Source organism: Apis florea, unplaced genomic scaffold (assembly GCF_048593485.1).
Source record: "Apis florea isolate Af1SG1 unplaced genomic scaffold, ASM4859348v1 contig_3158_pilon, whole genome shotgun sequence".
In the NCBI taxonomy this organism is placed as follows: Eukaryota; Metazoa; Arthropoda; class Insecta; order Hymenoptera; family Apidae; genus Apis; species Apis florea.
The window spans coordinates 3,108,819-3,130,779 of NW_028256713.1; the positions used below are offsets into that span (position 1 = coordinate 3,108,819).

At 39.7% G+C, this 21,961-nt stretch overlaps 1 protein-coding gene and 1 long non-coding RNA gene across 2 annotated transcripts in view; one reads left to right on the forward strand and one right to left on the reverse strand.

Moving 5' to 3' along the window:
- Dscam3 (Down syndrome cell adhesion molecule 3) overlaps positions 1 to 21,961 on the reverse strand; it is a 94,007-nt gene that overhangs the window by 55,481 nt on the left and 16,565 nt on the right.
- Positions 103 to 6,524, forward strand: LOC116415310 (uncharacterized). The gene is made up of 3 exons (XR_004225905.2): positions 103 to 2,334; positions 2,419 to 4,356; positions 4,548 to 6,524. It is a non-coding gene; the product is annotated as an uncharacterized LOC116415310 (long non-coding RNA).

Below are 21,961 nucleotides of genomic sequence, written 5' to 3' on the forward strand. Positions count from 1 at the left end.
AAATTAAGTAGGTTTCGAGGAATATCGTATTCGGCCGTCTGTTTTACTTTTCACTCGTTATCGATCACTTTTTCTCTTTCCTTTCTTCGCTATAAACAATTTAATAATTACACTCGTTGTTATTCGCGTTTTATTTGGAGAATCGTCTCGTTTGATGATCGGTAATGCATTTCCATATCCTTGCATGACAAAATAATTTTTTGAATTTTCTTGAAACAAACAAACTAACCAAATACTAATTTTTTAAAATTCGTTTTACGAGTGAAATTATTTCTTCTACATAATTCAAAACATATACATGTACAAAATTGCCAATAAAAATAATTACGATATAAAACTGTATTAAACTATATTTTTGCAATTATACAAGATACACACTTAGCAAAACTAATTTAATTACTTTTTAATCATTTTCTCTTCGCATAATCTACGCACAATACATACAATATCCATACGTATTGTAAAAATCATCTTTCAAATTCTCCATTCCTCCCAGGTAGAAACGAAATGGCGGAGGAAAGGAGAGCGCGAGTGATAAGCACGGTTAATCCGTTTAATTTCCAGGAGTACATTGCTGGACGTGTGCGCGGTATACGCGAAATCGCCGAATATCCGTGGAGAAAAGAAAACATCGATGCGGGGAATATTTTGGTTTTCTTCGAGTGTGCGCCCCTTTGATGAGGAATGCATGCGCGATCGCGGGCGCTGCATTTTTTATGAGCCACGGGAGAGATCGAATAACCGAAGCCCTGGGTTATTCCAGGTGAAAGAAAAAAAAGAAAAAAAAAAGAAGCTCTGGACGGTCGGTGAAAACTCATGAATGCTATCCAGTACGAATCGATTCGTGATTAATATTCGTGCCGGATGTCAGTTTCTGATAGCAATATTTTCCCTTCCTACTTTTGCAAGAAGGTTTTATTTTTTCTACGTGCGACGCGAGTTGAAGGAAAATGCGAGTATAGCGATCAAAGAAATTCGAATTTTGATTTGGAGGATTAATCGATGCTTCGTAAATTTTTAATTAATACAAATATTGTATATTACGTGGTAGACGAGCTAACATTAATATTAATGTCGAAACGTTTTACAATACATTATGTGTATTTATGGAAAAGTTAAGATGAAATAAGACGCGAGGATTTTCCAGATTCGAAGAAGATGTGCGATGCGAGTATATCGATCGAAGAAATTCGAATTTTGATTTGGAGGATTAATCGATGCTTCGTAAATTTTTAATTAATACAAATATTGTATATTACGTGGTAGACGAGCTAACATTAATATTAATGTCGAAACGTTTTACAACACATTATGTGTATTTATGGAAAAGTTAAGATGAAATAAGACGCGAGGATTTTCCAGATTCGAAGAAGATGCGAGTATATCGATCGAAGAAATTCGAATTTTGATTTGGAGGATTAATCGATGCTTCGTAAATTTTTAATTAATACAAATATTGTATATTACGTGATAGACGAGCTAACATTAATATTAATGTCGAAACGTTTTACAACACATTATGTGTATTTATGGAAAAGTTAAGATGAAATAAGACGCATTTTCCAGATTCGAAGAAGATGCGAGTATATGGATCGAAGAAATTCGAATTTTGATTTGGAGGATTAATCGATGCTTCGTGGTGAATTTGTAATTTGATATAAATATTTTACGGTAGAAGAGCTAGCTGTGTATATTTAAGGAGGAAAAGTCGCGATAAAAGACGTGAGACGATGTGGTCAGGAAAGGATAATTACGCGATGGTGTGTGGTCAGGTGATCGCGATAGTGTGTGCGTGGTACGTGACCGTATGTAATCAGGCAGGTAGCGTTATAGGACGTATATAATCGAGAGGATCGTATATAATCCGACAAGTAGTTCTATGCATCACTGTGCAAGTAGTATTCGCCGGTGCGTGGTCGGACAAGCGAGATTGCTCGTGGTTACGATGGCTAAAATGTATGTGTGGACTATTAATTTACAACGTGTGTGTGTACACACGTGTGTGAACACATTCATATTCAATATTCTTACCATTCGATGCACAGCGAATAAATATTGTGCGTTAATTTGTATTTTGTCTACTTTCACTTTGTGAAAGTTTCGTAATTTTTATTCGTACGTTTCGTACGTATAATATATCAACCTGAGATTGAAAATTTGTTATAAATTTAAGCAAATAAATATTTAATGGTATTTTTTAATAATAAAGACATTAGACTAGCGACAGAGTGCAATATTAGATTCTCCAGTCGATGCTCCAGTTTTGAGACGATTGTCTGAATATTGCATATACTCGATTTAACGTCTATCTACATCAACGTATATGTATACACGGTGAGTAATTTAAAAGCAATCTGACAGATCGTTCGATTAATATACTCGTTGTGATAATATAAACCTGACTCTTTTAAATTGCAGCTACAGAATCGATATACTCTATAAAAATTCGCATATTTCAAAATTTCAATATTGCGAATTATTAATATTATCGAAGAATACTATTAAAAAAAATAAACAGAAATAATATAATTGTAAAATTAAAAAAAATTGTTTTAAAACAATTCAACTACGAAATGAAAATAATCAATCGATTAAATAGTAGATTAATATCGACGATATAGAAGTTGAAACAACGATTTCACTCGTTTATCAACAATTCGCTCGCGAGATAAAAATTTTGTTCCAATTAATTAAATCTCATCATCGAATCTAAATATCAAACACAAACATTGACACAGACATCAAAGATCGATGTTTCAAAAAGTTTATAATTGCCAGGCGAATAATTTTCCATTTTAAAATTAATCTCGAACGAAGAGGGGAAAGAAGACGAGGAGGAGGAGGAGGAGGAATGTTTGCTCGATGATGGCGCTCGCGTCGAGCCTAAGGCGATTATGACACCGCCTCTGGATCTCGAAAATCTCATTACTGTCTCGAAGCCAGTGTTCTCGAGCTGCCTCCAAAGCGGAGGGACTCAAAGAAAAGAGAAGAAGCGGATCGAGGCAGACGAAGGAGAAACGGAGAAACACCGAAAAAGATCGACGAAAGCGGAAGTTACGCAAAAAAAAGCGGACGGAGTTTGAATTTCGATTGCAATTTCCACAAGTTACGTGGAAATATTAACAATAATATTACAATAATTAATCTAAAATATAATCGAGATATGATCCTTGATAAATCTTCTCGATTACCAAGGATTGAACGTCGTCTGTTTGAAGCGAGGACGATCTATTGCAATAACAATATTACCAAATATTAAAAATATTATAATAAATAAATTATAATTTCGAATTATTTGAATATAGCTAATTTCCAATCGTTGAACCAAGATGAACCACACATCCTTTCGTTTTCTTATCTTAAAATTTTTCTCACCGAGAAAAGCTGCAATTCCAATCGGAATCGAGAATACGACTTAAGATCAACCCTGCCTGAGAAAAACTTAAACGCAGAAGAAATATTCTCGACCAAGAGTGAATCAAAAAAAGAAAAAAAAATACCATTCACAAGGAAGACTCGCTTCGCCACTCGGCTCGGTACAAAAGAAAAATGTAACAAGGATTAAAAGGCGTCGAAGCCGACTTACAAAAAAAAAAAAAAAAAAAAGAACTTGATCAAGAGCGAGGAATTTACGAATGGAATTTAAGAGAAAGACACGCAAAGAGAGAAAGAGAGAGTAAGAGAGCTGTGGAGAGAAAAGTCAACAGCCGGGAAAGGAAAGACGGGAAAAACCAACAGAGGAGAGGATCGGTGAACGCGAGAAAATCGAGGGGAAAGAAGAAAGGAAGGAAGGAAGGAAGGAGTTTTGGGAGAGAGGAAAGAAGGAAGAGGGTCGAAAGAGGGTGGTTCGTCCGGAATATCGTCCGGGATTCCAAAGTCGACGAGAGAGTAGGTAGTCACGTCGACGTGAAAGATCGTAATTGCGAATTCGTTGACCCGCGAGTCGAGTGAGCTTTTCCACCAACTCGCGATAGGGGGCTCGTCGTTGGCTCGAGAGGGGAGAGAGGTTGGAGAGGGAGGAGGAAGGGAGATGGAAAAAAAAAGAGAGGGAAGGGAGCGAAGGTGGACGGAGATAGAGGAGGCAGCAGTTACACAGGGGAGAAAAGCAAGGAGGAGAAGAGGGGTGGGAGGGAAAGAGGCGCGAGCAAACAGACTTTGCGATCGTTTATTTTTCTGGCAATTATATTCTTCCGTGAAAAGAATCCGAGCCCTTTTCACTTCGTATTTATTTCTGTCGTGAATGCGTCGTGAAACCTTCCGACCTTCAGCGGTGCTCAAGACAGTCGAGGATGAATCCTCCATTCCTCCGCTTTTCAGCACTGTCACCGGTGATTTAAGGAGAGGGGTACGATGAAGGTATTGAAATTTTCTTCTTATTCTCTTTAGCTCCTTCTTCTTCTTTTTTTTTTTTTTTCGTTTCGTTTCGTTTGCTTCGAGAAGGAAGGCGAGATGGGAGGAGGAAAGAAGGAGAAGGAGCGTCGTCGTCGTCTTAACCGATCGAGAGAAGATCGAGTTTTTGAAGACTAATTGAAGAACATTTGTTGCAGAGAAGCGAAGGAAGACGAGCGAAGAGTTCGAAGGAAAAGGAGATGTTTGTTGGTTTTCAGGGAATGATTTCGAGAGCGAATAATCGATAAGATTAATCGGATGAGAGGTTTGCGAATTAATGATTATAATTGTACGAATTGTTTCCACTGTGTTATACACCGAGATAAAATAATCAACGATGATTAATATTCATTCAAGTTATTCGTTCAATTGTTCGTTTAAACATTCGGTTACTATTTCACGGACACACTTTATATTCATTTCTTTGTCATAGAGTCGTGTAACGACCACGATATATCGATCGCCACGATATTTAATTCATGAACCGCGCTATAAGTGTATTTCGGATACGGAATTATTTCGAGATCAAATGGAGGAGAAACTCTTCTATACGCGTTTATAAAAATCTCGAAAGGATTTAATTAAAAACTGGATGGAAAGATAAATTATAAAAATTTCGAAAGATTTGGAACTTGAAGTTAATACAATTTTGGCTGAGAACGTTTTTGGAGAAACTGGCTTAAATATATACGAGATATACGAGTTATCCTCTGCATTATCATAATTCTATTGTTCAAATGCGTAATGCAATCGATCAGCGTCCCTATACAATTACAATGGATACATTATACGGTCAATATCAGTTATATCGAATCACTTTCACAATAACATTATACATTTACATAAAATGAAAATAAAACTAAAAAATAACCTGTTCGTTTTTAAAATGCGTACACAGACATCTAAATCAAACATTGTTAATTCATCACAATTCTGATATTTCTATACATATCAGAGAAACGGTATCAGAGAGTACACAAAACACTTTTTCTTAAGTTAAAATCTTCAGCGTGGCATAGCATTGACTCGCCGAGAATAAAAGTGCTATGCACACTCTTGGAACAACGGATGGCGGAAACATTTTCGTCACGGAATCTTTCAAATCCATCGATACAGAGGGATTCTAAGGTCGAAGAAAAGAACTCGCGACGCGGGAAAAGTGTCCACGTCACGGCCACGTTCAATTCCGCCCGTGAAACGGGGACGAATGATCGCTCGAAACGCTCCCCCAGGAGGATTTAAAGGAAAATATCCGAGATGTCTGCTTTATCCTCCTCTACCCTACTGATTCTCAGGAGGAGAATCGCGCCTTCAGTTTCCTCCGCAGTTTTCGAACGTGTATGCCCCTGATTTTTATCTCCTCCCTTTCGAGCAACCGTTTTCCTTCCTGGTTTATCGTCCACTGTCCACGACAACACCCGTTTCATCGGTTGTTCCATCGAGTGTCATTTCGTTTTTGTCTTGTTTCGTTTCTGTCCTTCCATCTGTGGATTTACAGTTTGATTGAATCCGTGAAGATTTATTAATTATTTACGTTTATTTGTTATGGGAAATTTGATTTCCATTACGAAATATTTTGTTTGTATTCCTCTCGATTGCTTTATTGCGGATATATTAAGGACAAAGAACGTCATCTCGCGTGAAAGAGAGGAGGAGGTATGCTCGACGGGCGATAATTTTTTAATTACCATCCGTGTCCCTAATTATTAGTTTTCACGTTCCGACTGGCTGAGTATCGCGATTCGAGCAAGAGTCGATAACGATGAGGGTGGATCATCATCGATCGCCACTCTGCTCTAACGAGCGAATGGAGGAAAAAAGGGGGAAGGAAAAAAAAAAAAGAAGAGGGAAGAAAATGTGTTAACGAAGATTGCACGAGGAAGTGGCAGGTTCGCGTAGTTGGATGTGATCTTCGAGAGATCAATTTGAATGAATATATGTAATAATGTAACGGATGTAAGTGTCGTTAAAAAATATCTATAAAAATCTGAATAGATTTCAAAAGATTTTTTAGAAAATTTAAGAAAAGGAAAAGAAAAAAGGATACGATTATTGATCAAGTTAGAGATTATTGAAACGAAATATATTTGAGAGAATTGTGTCCTTTATCGAGGAAGAAAATTGATATCTTCCAGAAGAAGAAGAAGAAATATAAGAAAAGAAGCGACGAGATATAAATTTTATCGAAGCAAATGTTATTTGTTGCCAAGAAAAAAAAATCTATTCGAAACTCTCGAAATCGTAGAAAATCTGGAGGGAAGACGCATCACGATTGATAGAGTGGAGGATGAAACAAAAAGGCGGGAAAGACGCGACGAGGACGCGAAAGTGTCCTCAATTTAGGGCTTCCGGCTGCCACAAACAAAACACTTTTCAGAAGGAAGGGGTCGAATGAAAGTATGGCTGCGAGCGATACGAAGGCGACGAAAAGGGTCGAGCACTTAATTAATCGAAACTCGACCGAGGGAGATTCACAAACAATATTCGAAGGGACCTCCAGCAGACGTACGTGACCCTCTAACTTTTGCTCGCGGCCTATCTTTCTTCGTTTTCCCTTTTTCGCTAACCAACCTCGTCCCGAATACGTAAATATTCGTAAAATATTCCCAATTTATACTCGATTATGACGAATATGCATACTCACTCCGTCCACTATTCGTACAATATTTTTCACGTATTTATAGTAATAATTAGATCGTTCCTTTTTCCCCTTCTCCTTTTCGTCTTTTTCTCCCCTCTTTCTCTTTTGCCTATGCTTTTGCTTTCGTTCGATTTCAGTCCGATAAAAACTCCCATAAATTAAAATTCCTAACGATTAATCACGCGTTTACACAAAATACAAAAATTTCCTCTGGACTCGATACCATTGAATTCCACCTTAAATAAAAAAAAAAAAAAAAAAAAGAAGAAAATCGAAATCCAATTTCAATCTCCTCAACGTGCAAACTATCAACTAATAAACAACAACAACAATAACGAAAGCATCGTCGCAAATCAAACATCCGTGCAATAATCATTCTCTCTAAAAAAAAAAAAAAAAAAAAAAAAAAAAAAAAAAAGTTTCATTCCCTCCGAAACCTTCATCAACTCTAAATTACCAATTCCATTTCGAGCGTCGAATTTCAACGTTAAATCCCCTCCCTCATCCCCCCGAAATACATTGTTCCTGATGAACACAGCCGAATTTCACCGAGTTGGGGAGGGGTGCCCAAAATGCACCGATGACGCGTGCACAAAACGGTGTCTAGTATCTCTTAACAGTAAGGCCGCCGATCGCGCGTGGACGGACGATATACAGACGCGCAAGGGGGTGGTGGGGGCATGGTGGTCGGCGGGCGGCTAATGGCACGTTAATTAGTTGCACGTGCTGATCGTTATAATTACCGATAACAGCAACATTTTAATCGGCGCCCCCGCGCGTTTAAATAACCGCGTTGAAATTTGTGGCCGTTGTTTACGATCCGTTTGGCCGGTTTTTCGTATTAATTTCCGCTAACCTCCTTCTCCTCCCCCTCTCCTCCTTCCCCCCGCGCGAAAATTGCCCCCATAAATTCGGTATCGTACCCATTGGAGGGGATGCGATACAATTCGCCGTGCGACCCCGATAATTCAGCAAATTAATATCGAGCCATAAGTCTTTGTGATTCCTCTCCCTCTCTCCCTCCTACGTACGCCAATTTTCTACAACCGGGGGTCGTTGAAAAATATATTCAACCCCCTCCCCACGCGATCGATGTTGCTTTTTTAACTCGATATAACTCTTTGTTTTGGATTCGACGAAAATTTTTCGTTCTGGAGTGTAATTTTTACGAGACTGGGACTTCGGTATTTATGCGAATTCTCAGTTCTTTATCAATTTAAAATAAAATAATATCAAGGTTCGAAAACTTCGAAACTAACGAAAATTTCTAAAATCTTCGCCACATCTTTCGAAACCTGAGAACACTGACACTTCTAAAAAACTTACTCTTTCCACACAACTTACTCTTTTATTTCAAACTTGTATATCCCTTCTACCAAAAAAAAAAAAAAGAAAAAAAAATTCCCAAAATTACCCTTCCCCCTTCAAAACGAAAAGGAAAATCTGAACCGCCATCGTGACAGGGGGGTGGCCACGACACGACGGCTTTCACTTAGCCGCAGAAAAATGCAGCTCGTGTCGTTGGCCCCGTACCAAGTTCCCCGCGGCCACAATAGGCATCCTTGCTTCCCACTGGATATATATATATATATAGGCAGATAATTTCCACCCGCTCATTCTCATCCCATCCTCCCCCATATTCCACACGCCACACACACACACACACACACACACCTCTGGAAAACCTACACACAACACACATCACGCGTTATACGTATCTCTCGACGGATGCACAGGAAGGATAGTCGTCCGGTGGAGAGACATCGATGACACTATACATATTGACAAGACACTCGAAACCGCCTGACTGGGTCCTCGCCCTCCTCGCCAACCAACCTATCCTGTCCTATCGCCGCGTGCATCCGTCCTTCCTTCCCTGTCTCTCTTCCTCCATCTCCATCCGCGGCAGCCAGCCGCGTAACAGCGGGACGAGGCGCCCCGTGCCGATGGATCGTTACTTTTTTTCGATTCGAGAGACCGGGAGAATCCTGGAGAGTGGTGGGTGGAGAGGCTGCATCGATCTCCGAACGCGGTGAACTCGAGCTTAAACTGTCACCGGCTGTCGATACCGTATCGGGGGAGGAGATTCTCTTTTTAGCGAGCAGTTGCCAAATGTTTGGATACCAGGTCCGAAATCGAAGCTTGTTTTTTCCTTTTTTTTTTTTTTTTTTCCTTTTTTTCGATAGAAGACAGAAGAAGAGTTTTTCGAGAGTTTTTTCGAAGAATTTTATTTCGGTTGGATTTTCTTATTTTGTTATCTTGTTGTTGTTGTTTTGTTTGGGGGAAGGAGGAGAGGAGAGGAGAGTTTCGATGTACATGGTTCTTGCAACGGCGTAATGAAGTTGATCTTTGTATTTTTGGAAATCGTTTTAATATTTTTTTCTTTTTAAATGGAGGAAGTGGAAGAGGGTTTGGATTTTATATGAATTTCGATGTGCTTTTTCGAGAGAATAGAAGAATTGCTTTTGAAAGATGTTTTCTTTTATCGAGAGAAGAGAAAAGTCTAGGGATTAAGTTTAAATTTGTGTATGTTTTTTGGAAATTTTTATTCTTAAATAACGTGTAATTCTTTCGCTGCATTATACACAGGATGGACAGTATTTAAGAACAGTTTACAAGTACAATTAATCACGGTATAATTTTTTTTTTCTAAAGAAAGAGGCTTGATCTCTTTTTGATATCGTTTTGACGCGAAGAAAAAAATGATTTCAGCAACTTTGGCTATAGTTTTTATTCGCGCGAGAACGGAGCGTTGAGTATGCACTTTATCGGTTGCCATTGTACTCACAATCGTTTTTCCAACTTTTATCGCGAACAACATGATAAACGACACGATATTTTATAAAAGTTAAATGTCGACGTTGTAAATACGTACCGCGGAGGCGCTCCTCAGATATCTCCAACAAAAGTACCGTCGTAGATTATAAAACTAAAAGCTCGGAGAATTCCTCCCCCCCACCCTGAATTTTGTCTGGGGACGCAAATGCACATTTTTCGCGCCATACATTTTATTTTTTACGCCCTCGTCGAAAGATTTGACCCTTTGCAAAGATCCCTTTCCATATTCACCATTGTGCATCATCTCTCCTGCATTCTCGAAACAATTTTAAATATGGATTAAACGAGATTCTCCGATTAACCGAGCATCGACTTTTTACCAGTACTGCACATTTGCACATACATCGTCGTGATTACATCCAATTAACGTACAATAAATCACTCTATACAGGTAGAAAACCGTGGGATGGAAAAACGAGACGCGCATATTTGCCCTACAATCAGTTAATTAATTGATTCAACACAATTAATTTCATTATATTAATCCGGCAAATATCATTACACGATGAAAATTCTCAATTCTCCTAACCAATTCAACCATCATGTTGAACCAAATTTATTTAAACCCTCTCGACGTATCCTTCCCCAAATTAAAAATTAAAAATCTCCGACAACCTTTTCCCTTTCTCTCTCCCATTATAAAATAAACCCTAATACAATAATACCAAAGTAAATTTTCCACGTGTAAATAATATTTTCATTCGTTCCATTCGAACGACACGTTCTCCTTCCATGTTCTTTTCATAATACGAACATCAACGTACGATTAATCTCCAATGCAACAACAACTACCTCAACTCCTCTCCAACGAGGCCAACATTAACCTTCCCCTATCCGACGAGCATCGCGTTTGCTCGCGTACGATTCGTAGCAGCACGCACGAAAAAAAAAAAAAAGAAGAAAAAAGAACGATATTTGCGAACGTTCGCACGGAAGCCTAAATACGAGATCGAACGAGAGAGGGAGGAAGGGAGGGAGGTAACGAGAGTGAACCCGCACGGCGATAAACCGCGGGACAATGGCACGCGTTTATTCCACAATGCCACTCGAAAACTACGAGTGCAACGATACGGGAGGCCCGACGAGACAATGCGTCTCTAAACAATAGCGATATCTTTCGGCCAATTCAGAGAGTCGAAAGAGTCGATGATGGAATAGCGATTGTTCGAGATGGGGTGGCCGCGAATCGTTCCTCCCGCGGAGTCTGTCGATCACTAAATTGGAAGCGTCCCGTATCGATTATACCAAAGGGTTAAAATAAATCTTTTCTCGAAGCAACCATCTCTTGATTGAGGAACAGTATATGATTGTTCGACGAATTTTCGAGTTTCGAGGATGATTTTGAAGAGGGAGTAGTCGCGAGATTGGATTGAAAATCTTTGTTCGAAAATTGGAACAAGATAATTCAATTTGGTATATTTAAGCGAAAGAAAATTATCCAAATTAATAGAAATCTTTGAAATTATAATCGTATGTCCAATTCCATTTCAATGTTTTTAATCAGATAAGTATTCCATTCAACCTCACTTTTCCTCAATTGTTTTTATCACGTTTTTATTTTCGACTCGTGGAAAATTCGTTTCAGTATCCATTCCCAAAAATGAAGAGACGCGTAATAAAACAGAACAGAATGGAGGGTCGAAAATCGGCAAACCGAGTCTTCTCAACCAACGATGAAAGAAGGGATGAAAAGCTGGACGAAAACTAAGCCACGGGAAGGTTAGTTTCCTCATAACGCTAACGGCTCGAGTCTAAAAAAAAAGGAAAAGAAAAAAAAAAAGGCCGGTCAAATATTTACTGGGACTTCCCCAACGGCCCCTTTAATAAGTTTTTTATTGGACTTCCACCCTCCTTCCACCACCCCCCTCGGCTGGTATTTGCACGTGCTCGATCGCCCTCTCCCCCCTCCTCTTTCTCTGAATCTTCAAGCCGGCGGGCTGACAATGAACTTGCCTCGGTTGGCGGCCGGCTGCTCGCGTTCCTCGATCATTCTCGAGGCAGCTGGCGCGAGGAGGGAATGCGAGTTGATTGGCCGTAGAAGCATCTCCGGGATTTTCGTTGTTTGAACGAGAGATATAAAGCAAACATCGCCATCATTCCGTCCAATCGGCCGGAAGGGACTGTGCGTTTTTTAATCGGGGACGATGAATTCGTTTTGTTTCGTTCGAAGGAAGGAAGAGAGGGCGCGTTTGATGCACGTTGATGCGAGCATTTTGAGGAGGAGCATTGGAAGAGGAGAAAAATGTACGTTTGAATAGAATCGCAGAGGAATAGAAATAATCGTTGTGATTACTTTTTTTTTTTTTAATTGAGAGAAAGTTTGGAAGAATTAATTTTATTTGATTGAGAGAGGTTTGAGAGCGAGATGGGTTTAAGGAAAAATGGTACTTGCGATTTTTTTTTAGGGGAAGAGAGTCCTGTTTTCAGTAGGATATTTAAACGAAAAAGCGTGTTTGAATAATGGAAACGTTTGGAGTGGAGATGGTTGTTTGAACGTTGACGATGGAGAGGGAGAACAAGGATGGAGTAGAACGAAATATTTGTGATTCTTGGATCGGAGAGGAGATATCTTTAGTAGAGGATGAATAATGCAGAAAACAAAGATGATTGTTGTGATTTTTTAATTGAGAGGAAGCGTATTCCAGTATCAAAGTTCCATTAAGAGTTTCTATTCTAGTTTCTTCTCAGTGGATAGTTATGGTAAACTATTACACCATTGGTGCTTATAAAAGACACTCTATCGAAAACGATACCTACACTTTCAACGATCATCAACTTTTATAAACTCTATTTATACCACACTACGAACTTCATAGTTACGTGTTAACACCATAAACGATCTAACTTATAACCTTCCCAATGGATATTTAGTGTCTATAAAAAAAAAAAAAAAAAAAAAACGAACGATGCTTTCTCGAGTTTCCTTTCTATTTCCCTTCTATCCTTAATTCACTTCAATGAAACGACGTTCAAAAGTTAATTTAGAACAGGACAGAATTATTAAGTTTCATTAAAAAGAAGGAAAACTTGACGCTTTCTTCTCTCTATTTAATTCTATTCTAAAAATTATCCAATTGCAAATTATCTTCCAATCTCTTCCTCCTCCTTTCCGCACGAAATAAAATTTCAACGACCTAACGCCAAAAAAAAAAAAAAAATAATAAAAAAAAAGAAAGAAATTCTATCTATCTTCTTCTCTTTCTCACAAAAATTTAAACGCGCTCATATCATAAAGATCCCATTTTAAAATTGGATACCCAAACCTCTTCTTCCATTTCAAAAATCCTCACCTCTCCTTTCCAAAAAAATCGTCCCTTCTCCTCGAACACTCGACGCATCCAGCAGCTCCGGAATCAGAACGTCACTGCAGGATCAAAGGAAGGTTGCACCGTGACGGGGGACGCGCATTATCCCATCCCGGGGTAAAGGATCGCGCGTCAGGACGATCGGGAGTGGTATTAATCCCGCGCGTAGAGCAAAGGGAGGAGGAGATCGCGATGAAAGAGGAGACAGAAGGGCTGGCGTCTTTGAAAACCCGGGAGGATCTTTGTGCCTCGTACATCTCGCTAATTAAATAAAAAAAAAAAGAGTCCCCTCCCCTCTTCTGGTGTTTCTTCCTCCCGTTGCTCTCCGCCTGTCGTGCCGCTATTCTTCTTGGTGTCGGCCCGCGGGCAACCCCCGTCATTCGGTGTCTCTGACTTGGGATAAGGAACGAGGCGGATGGAGAGAGAGAGAGAGAGAGGGGATAAAGAGTGGTGGCGAGCATTGTACCGCGCCATTGTTTCCACCGCGTGTTTGCTCGCGGTGAGAAAACAGTCGAGCGTCGTTACGCACTTAACGTCGTTGATATCGAGTTATGCTTTTTCCAGGTTTCTTCTTTTTCGAAGATTTGAGATTTCTTCTCCTTTTCTAAACCATCTTCTAAACGCGTGTTTTGCACTTTGTGCTTTATTGTGATAATTGAAAGTAATCACGTCTCATTCGTAGAATTTCAAATTTTGGAGATCTCATCTTCTTTCTACTAATAAGATTCAATTTATGAAATTAAGTTCGTTATAAAAGCCATTCAAGTTTGATCAAACCGAATTTTCGATGTTATGTTATTACACGAATGAATATGAAGATTTCCAAACTTTTCTCTCCTCTCCTTCTTACCAGCAATCCCCACGCGTCCCGCCAACATCACACGAGCCCTTAATTCACCTATCTAACAATAAAACCCCTCGCGTTCTCCCTATCTCCGCCACCCTATTCATCGGCAGCCCTTTGGTCTCGAACGAGAGATCTATTCTTCCGTCATCGAGGACGCGCGCAATTTTTCAACCGAGTAGACACTTAGGCGACGATCGCGGGCGGATCAAGGGCGGGGAGAATCACAAAGTCGGTGGAGGAAGAGGTGGTGAATGATGTATCCAATGCTTCTTCTTTTTTTTCTTTTTTTTGCGGCGCGAAAAACAGGGGAGGAAAAGTTTCATCTTTGATCCACGACACAATCCGGGGAGGAAAATCCGTGGACGTTCGACGCCCGCGTTTCAATTTCCCGCTCGCGGCGACGCGAGCTCCGATTGGCCGCCATTCTTTCTTCCCCGCGCGACGATCCGGCAACGCCGCGTCATTGTTCGAGCACCGTTCGAATCGATGCTTTCCCTTTTTTTTTTCTTTTAGTTCGAACGAACGATCAATCGAAGGAATACCATCTTCTAAAATGTGGAGAACATTGATTAAAATATCTCGATTTTTTCGTTCGTGTCGTTGATCGAATTGAACGAACGATTGGAGGGAAAATTTTGTAACTAAATGCATAGAATTAGATAAGACATGTAATTTATCTTTCCCAACGAGGAGATGTCGCGTGTATTTTAAAACGCTTACAATATCTTTTCCATAAAATATATCTTGCGTGTAATTTTTCGTAAATTAATCGATATATGTTGCGGATTTTTTTGATCGATCTTCGACGTCTCGACAACGGAAATGTTAATGAGTTTCAGCGAAGCGTTTCAGTAGCGGGTTAATTTGCGCGTGTACAGTCGGATGAAAAGCGGAGATAGGGCGGCAACGACGCAGATTAGTGGAGATTGTGGCTCGCCAGAGGCGCTTTCTCACGTTGCTGCCGTTTATTACGCCGCCGACCGGTAAATAGTTAATTTATTAATGTAAATAACGCACGATGACGTATAATCGTACGATAAATCTCGTACGAGGAATCCCAACCCTCTTATATCTGTTTCTCGCAATGGCTGGATCATTTGTCAAATGGTCGGGCGATTTCAAAGATTTCTTCTTCCGTCCGCTGTTATTTTCGCCTGTTATTTCGGATATTTCCGTTTCCTCCTTACGAGGAACTGGGTCAGTCGATGAAATCCCAATTACAAATTTAACAAAGAAACCTTGATTTTCATCCCAATATACAAAAATAAAGAATTAGAATGATTTATCAAATTTCATAAAAAATGAGAGACATTTTAAAATGGTAAGATAGAGGAAGTTTGAATTAGGAAAAATAACTTTACGTAATTTTTAGGAAAGGAGAAAACTGTACAAGGAAAGAAATTAGAGATTAGGAAGTTGAAAAAGTTAGAGCGTGAGAATAAGAGTTCCAAGTTTGACGTTTCTTATCGCGACTCGACTTAACACCCCGTTTCGATTCTTTTCTCCACGAAGCATCGAATTCTCGTCATTATTTAGATTGCATCGTTCTCCTCCTCGCGGGGTGAACCGCCGCGAAAGAAATAACTTTCCGTTTGAACTTGCTCCTCGAGAAAGTTTTCACAATCACGATCCTCAAGATCGGATCTTGTTATACCGTTCCGATCGGGCATTCGATTCGAAAGTCGGGAAGATCCTTGGTATAATTCTACGATTGGACATCCTTGGAAAAAATTTTTAACCGATAACGAAGCTTGCTTAAAAGATCATCTTATGCAAAACTGTAAATATACTTATAAAGTTGACAAGTTATATATTGTTCGAATTCAAAATCTCTTCGAAATTATTTAAATAAGAAGGATTTTTACCTGAAACATTATGTATTTGTAATAAAAATAAAATAAAGTTGCGTAAAATCAATCGACAAAAAGCATAAGAAGAAATTAAAAATTTTCTCGTCCACTCGAGGGATAGGGAAGATATCGTATCCATTCGGTTGTCGAGATATAAGGATTCAAAGCGCATAAGATAACGCGTTTGTGAATGACGTTCTTCCAGGAATTTATAATATTTGGCCGACGAATTTGAGCTAACGAAACGATTAAAAATTAACTTCCTCTTTACACGATATCTCTGAAGTCGAAAGTTCGAATCGAGATAAACAAGAATGCGTTTTAAAGAGAAATGTTCTTCGAATAATCGTTCGCTCATCGTTCATCCAAATTTATTATTACTTTCGGAATTATAGCGGATCAAAGTTTCCCGAATTTTAATATCGGTTCGATCACGCGTTTCAAAGGTTCAAATGCATAAAAATTACCTTTCATTTATACAATGATACGAGATAAATAAAAAAGCATTTAAAAGTACAAGATCCCTCGCTTTCAACGATCTTTCCCCGATTCATCGAAAATCATTATATCATCGTAATTGCAACGATTTAAATTTCAACAGATCTTTTCAAGATTATCCTCCAAGAACAATCCAACCTACCTCCTCTTTTCACCCTCCAAACGAATATACTAGAGTGATTTAATCGACAAACGATCTAATCTCCATGAATGATCGCGCGATGAATAAATAAAAATAAAAAGCAACAACGAAAAAAAAAAAAAAAAAAAAGAACGACGCGTACCAATTCCCTCCCTGTTCCAGAAGTTGTCACACTTGGACGGATAAAAAAAAAAGAGAGGGAAAGAAAAAAACGGATATACAAAGCGGCTGAAAGGCAGGCAGTCCGCATTTCGCGGGAAATACGAACGGATCACCCGGCTCTCCCCGTATTTCCATTCTGTTCCAACCCGCGAGCGAACGTTCGGCTTTGCCAGGCCGAACGAGAGAGAGAGAGAGAGAGAGAGAGAGGGAGGAGGTTATATCGGGGCTTTCGAGGTATCGAGGCTTTTGGGGATCAAGTCTGCCCGTCCGTTCACGGGCTCGTCAGGGCTGCGTTGCTGTAAGCCGATTATACCCGCTGCAGCCCGCGTCCTTGTTCATCCGACACCCTCTCTCGCCCACACACCCCTCCTCTGTTCGAGGGGAGGGGGGCGTGTACCACGATAGGCGCTCGAGTTTTCAACGAAACGCGTCTGGAGGACTGGCTGGCTGGCTGGCTGGCTGGCTGGTTAGAGAAGGCGAGGAGGAACAAAAGGCGATTGCTGCCTCGATTATTTATCGCGTTTCGATTGCTGGAATGGATTTCTGGAGAGAACGAGGCGAGGTGAATATGACGAGGAACGAGGAAGGATTTACCTCCGAGATTTTCGAATTCTGTTGTGGGGAAGAGATGCGAGAAAATGTTTGGCGGATCGGAACTGTGTCGAGGATGAGCATGAGAAAGAATCGATAAGGTTGATTTTTCAAATTTCTTTTCCGTTTTGAAACGATATTTCTTCGAAAATTTTCTCGATTAAGAATCTTTAACTTTCCTTCGATCGCACATATGAATGAAAGCACACATATAATAAGAAAAGTATAAGCGAAAGAAATTCTCTCGCAAACAACTCTCTCTCTCTCTTTCTCCCATTTCTCGAGTATTTATTTCAAAAGCGGATCGGTCGACAACGATTCGATACACGCACGACGGAGGATTAAAAGAGGAAAAAATCAGAAGAGAGAGAGAGAGAGAGAGAGAGAGAGAGAGAAAAGATAGTTGGAACGGTGAAAAAACGGTTCTTCAACATCCGTCGATGTTAAATCGACGCGGAATCGAGCGTTAATCGTCACCGAATTCCCTGCAAAATCCTTCATCCTGAATCGGATAGCGAGGCGAGGAGGGCGATCGAGAGGGCCGAGCATCGAGGAGGGATTTGGAGCGGGGAGGGGTGTTAAGGCAACGGGGTCATCGATAAATTCCGGGGGAAATGCAGGCATCGTGTTTTCAAGCGCTTTCGAGGGATCGTTCGACGGGCTAACCGGACCGTTTTTGACCCGGTTTCCGCCCTGTGCATCCGTGTCTTTCCACTTTCTCGTTTCCTCTTCGTATGGAGGAGGGAACGCACTTTGGAATCCGAAACGGAAAAGGATATATACACGAGTTTCGATCGAAATATTCACGCGTTTTTACTCTTCGTTCCTGATTTTTCTTCTATCCGATTTTGGAAAGGAAAGAGGAATTATTGTTCGACGACGTCCTGGTAATTGTTTCTTCGTTGTTCGAAGGGAAATATCGGCCGATATATATTTATTTTTCCGTGTTTCCCTGTGCTATTTATGTCGGTAAATAAAAGGGAAGTTGTTATCGCGCGTGAAAGATTGCGTTGATGGGAAACATTCGACAAATATTGACGAATATTATTGCATATGAATGCTACTGCGAATGGAGTAGAGTTTTGCAAAGATATTGTTATTGAATGAAGAGGGGAGGGGTGGGGGTGGGGGAGGGGGAACAAGGAAACCCGGTTTGAAACGGGTTTTAATCGATAAAATCGACTCCGAACCAGCTGCAAAGATACAATGCCCGATGAATCGAAATTCGTGTCGAACTCGTGTTGTATTCCCTCTTTCACGCGTCGAAATTTTCACGCTTTTAAACCGACCATGATCGGCGATGAAAACGCTGTTCGATCGATCGAAACCACTCCATTCCACTATTTGCAACATTCGCCATGTATGAACACCTCCATCTTCAAAATTCGACGCCTCCGTTTGCCGGATCTTTAACTCTCCTCAAACTTCAATTCAATTCAATTCAATTCAATTCAAAAAAAAAAAAAACGAAGAAGAGAGAAAATTGAAAAAAATTGATAAAGGGAACGACACGATCGAAGATGGAGGGAATGGTTTGTGCGTGTTTCGAAAACGCGGCAACACGGGTCCTACAGAAGGGTAACTGAACTGCACTTGACCCAGTTTCCCGTTTATATCATCTCGTCGCGCGGCGAAACCTCGGATCAAAGCCAGCCAACGACCACGCCAATGTTCGCCTTTACATTTTGATTGTTTCGTCGCCTCAAAACGCGCTTTGCGAATCGTCGCCCGGAATTATTCATTCCCCTCGGCTTCTTCGAGGACCGATTCATTCCACTTTTTCCTCCCTCCCTTTCCTTTCTCCTTCCTCCCCTGCCTACTCATTTCAAACGTCACCGCGGAAAATCTCGTTCCGTTTCTTCATCCGTTTCTTTCCCTCGATTATCCTTCCACGCTCTTATCATTCCTCTTCATTGCGTTTCTCTCGATCTTTTGGAATTCGTCGATGTAATTTGATTTATTTTGAAAAAGTGGAGCTCCGCTTTTTTTTTTCCCCCCTCCTTCTTTCTCCACGCGTATATTGTTCGCGGCAAAATTTCTAGGTTATGTTCACTCTCTTTGATGGAACGTAATATTCGCGAGATAATACGAGATTAGCGATAACGTTTTAATGAATGTATGTTAGTTTTTAAAATTTTTTCTTCACATTTGAATGATATATAGGAAGATGATAAAGGTTTCAAGGAAGGTTGAGAAACACTGATAAGCACAAGTAAATTCTCGTTTCACTTCCAATTCTATCGCGTTTCTCCGATCTGTTGGAGAACGCTCGTCCATGTAATTTGGTAGAATGGAAAGAGATATATATATATATTCATAGAATTCGTACAACTTGAGTATCGATTGTAACAATTATTTTTCGATTCTTTAACTGGAATGAAAATTTCGCGCGGGAAAATAATACGATACAAAAAATACGATAATATTTAAACAAACGGAACGAAGCGTTTTCAAAATCGTGAGCGAAAAATATTTTTCGATCGAATCAAAAAAAAAAAAAGAAAAATTATTCTTGACAAGTTCGACAACGTCCACGTGAAATTTTCCAATTTCAATCGGTGTGCCGACGCTTCTCGAGATAATTGAAAGCGAGCTGAAAAGCAGGGCTGTCAACGCTTTCGAGGACAACACGTTCTGTCGAAATTCGAAATTGTTATAATCAATGATAACCGAACGAGTAAACTGTTTGCATCGCGTCATTGCCCCGTGGAATAAGTCAACCTTATAACGGATGGATTTCAAGTACAACTTTGCCAATTTGAGAATCGATCGATTGAATTGGATTTAGGAAGAGTCGATCGAGATATAATTATTTATTTCGTCGTTGATCCCGGGAGAAAGATCGGAGAATCGAATTGAATTTCGTTTCAATTTAAAACACGTGAACGTACATTATTCTTCTTCGATCGATTAAAAAATACCGAATAATTTATATCGTTACCATTGAATAATTTAATTCACACATTGAAACAAATTCTTATCCATCATCCACTATTTATTCTCCACGGCTGTTGCAATAATTTATCGAGAATATGTTCTTAAAGTGCATAACAATCGTAAGAGAAAAGATTATTTATTAATTTTTGTTCGATTTTAGATAATTAATTTTGAAAGGGACTAAACGTTATTCTTCTCAAGCATTAAATATAAAATACCAAATAATTTATATCATTACTATTGAATTTCAATCGAATAATTTAATTCGAAACAAACTGTTATCCATTATATATTTTCCACCACTGTTACAATATATTTATCGAACATATATTCTCAAATATATCGTGAAATAATCGGATGATTATCAAAAAAAAGGAAACGTCGAAGTTATCTCAAGGGCAATTACGAATCACTCGAAGCTTAATTTCTCGTCTAAAGATGAAGAAGAGGGGAAACGAAGCGCGGACTCTTTAAGCTACTCAACTCAAGATAACATTTATTATGTGAGAGGTTCCCCTTTCTGCGTCCACCCAATGGCCAGAGAATTTCGTTTATTATTTCCAAGGCTGGGTTCAAGCAGGCAGAAGAGGAATGGAGGGAGGGAGGGGGGGGGAAAGCTTCTGTTACAGGGATTACGTCATTCAGTTTTAAATGCACGCGAGCGCATGCAACAGGAGGGAAGAAATTTTAAATCAAGTAGCCGGATATTGCAACGGGTAGGCGATCTCCGTTATGCTCGATGTTACGTCCGGAAACAAGAGATTCAAAGTCGGTTCCCCGACTCGCCACTCGCTTCCTCCCGAAATTGCCACGCTTTCAAATATCGTCTCATTCAGATTTCAAGAAATAGATGGAATAGTTTTCTTTTTCCAACGCGCGTTGGAATATTGCATTATTGTTTACGTATCGTTATACACGTATTTTTATTTTATTTTATCTCTTTCACTCTCTCCCCTTCTTCTCATCACGAAAGATTTCGATTTTTCCATTTAATTTACTTCTAAGATTCGTTTTCGTAGCGTTTTCAATGAAAATTTCGGCGATATTGGATGAAAGAGTTATTTCCAAAATTCGACTGATTCGATCGATTGAAAATTTCGGTGATATTAGATGAAAGAGTTCATTAATTGGCATATTCATTTTATAATACATCAATTACGAGGTAAAGAATGTTACAAATATTTATATAATTGTAAATTGATCAAGTTTCGTTTCGTGAACTGGAAGGAGATCGAGCCGGTTGTACCGGAAGTCGGGAGGGATCCTCGGAGCGTTGACAATCTTATGTAATTTACTTGCCGTTTAACGTGATTAAAGTGTACTTTGAGGTGTGCCGGGACGAGAAATTAGCAGTGAAGTTGGGGAAACTTGGCAGGCGAAATCGACACCACCGCGATATCCCGCTTATCCTCCATAAATTTCGCGCAGGATCTCAGTTGTTGGAGGTGATTTGCGAAACTGGAGGATGAGTGGAGGGAGAGAGGGATGGATGGAAAATGTTCGACGTGTTACCTATCTTCGATTACAAGAGTTTCGCGAGAAACAGTCTCGACTCGAGTATTTCATCCGGAAACAATTTTCTTCTCTCCTCTTTGTTCCAGAGAAACTCGAAACAAATTTGCGATAAACTAAACACGCGATGCGTAACAATTATTAGAAATTTCCCTCCAAATTCGATTAATATTTCTCTAGGTATAAATAATACGAAGAAAGAAACAAAGGAGGAAAATAAAAGAAAATCGATTTCAAAATCCATCAGAC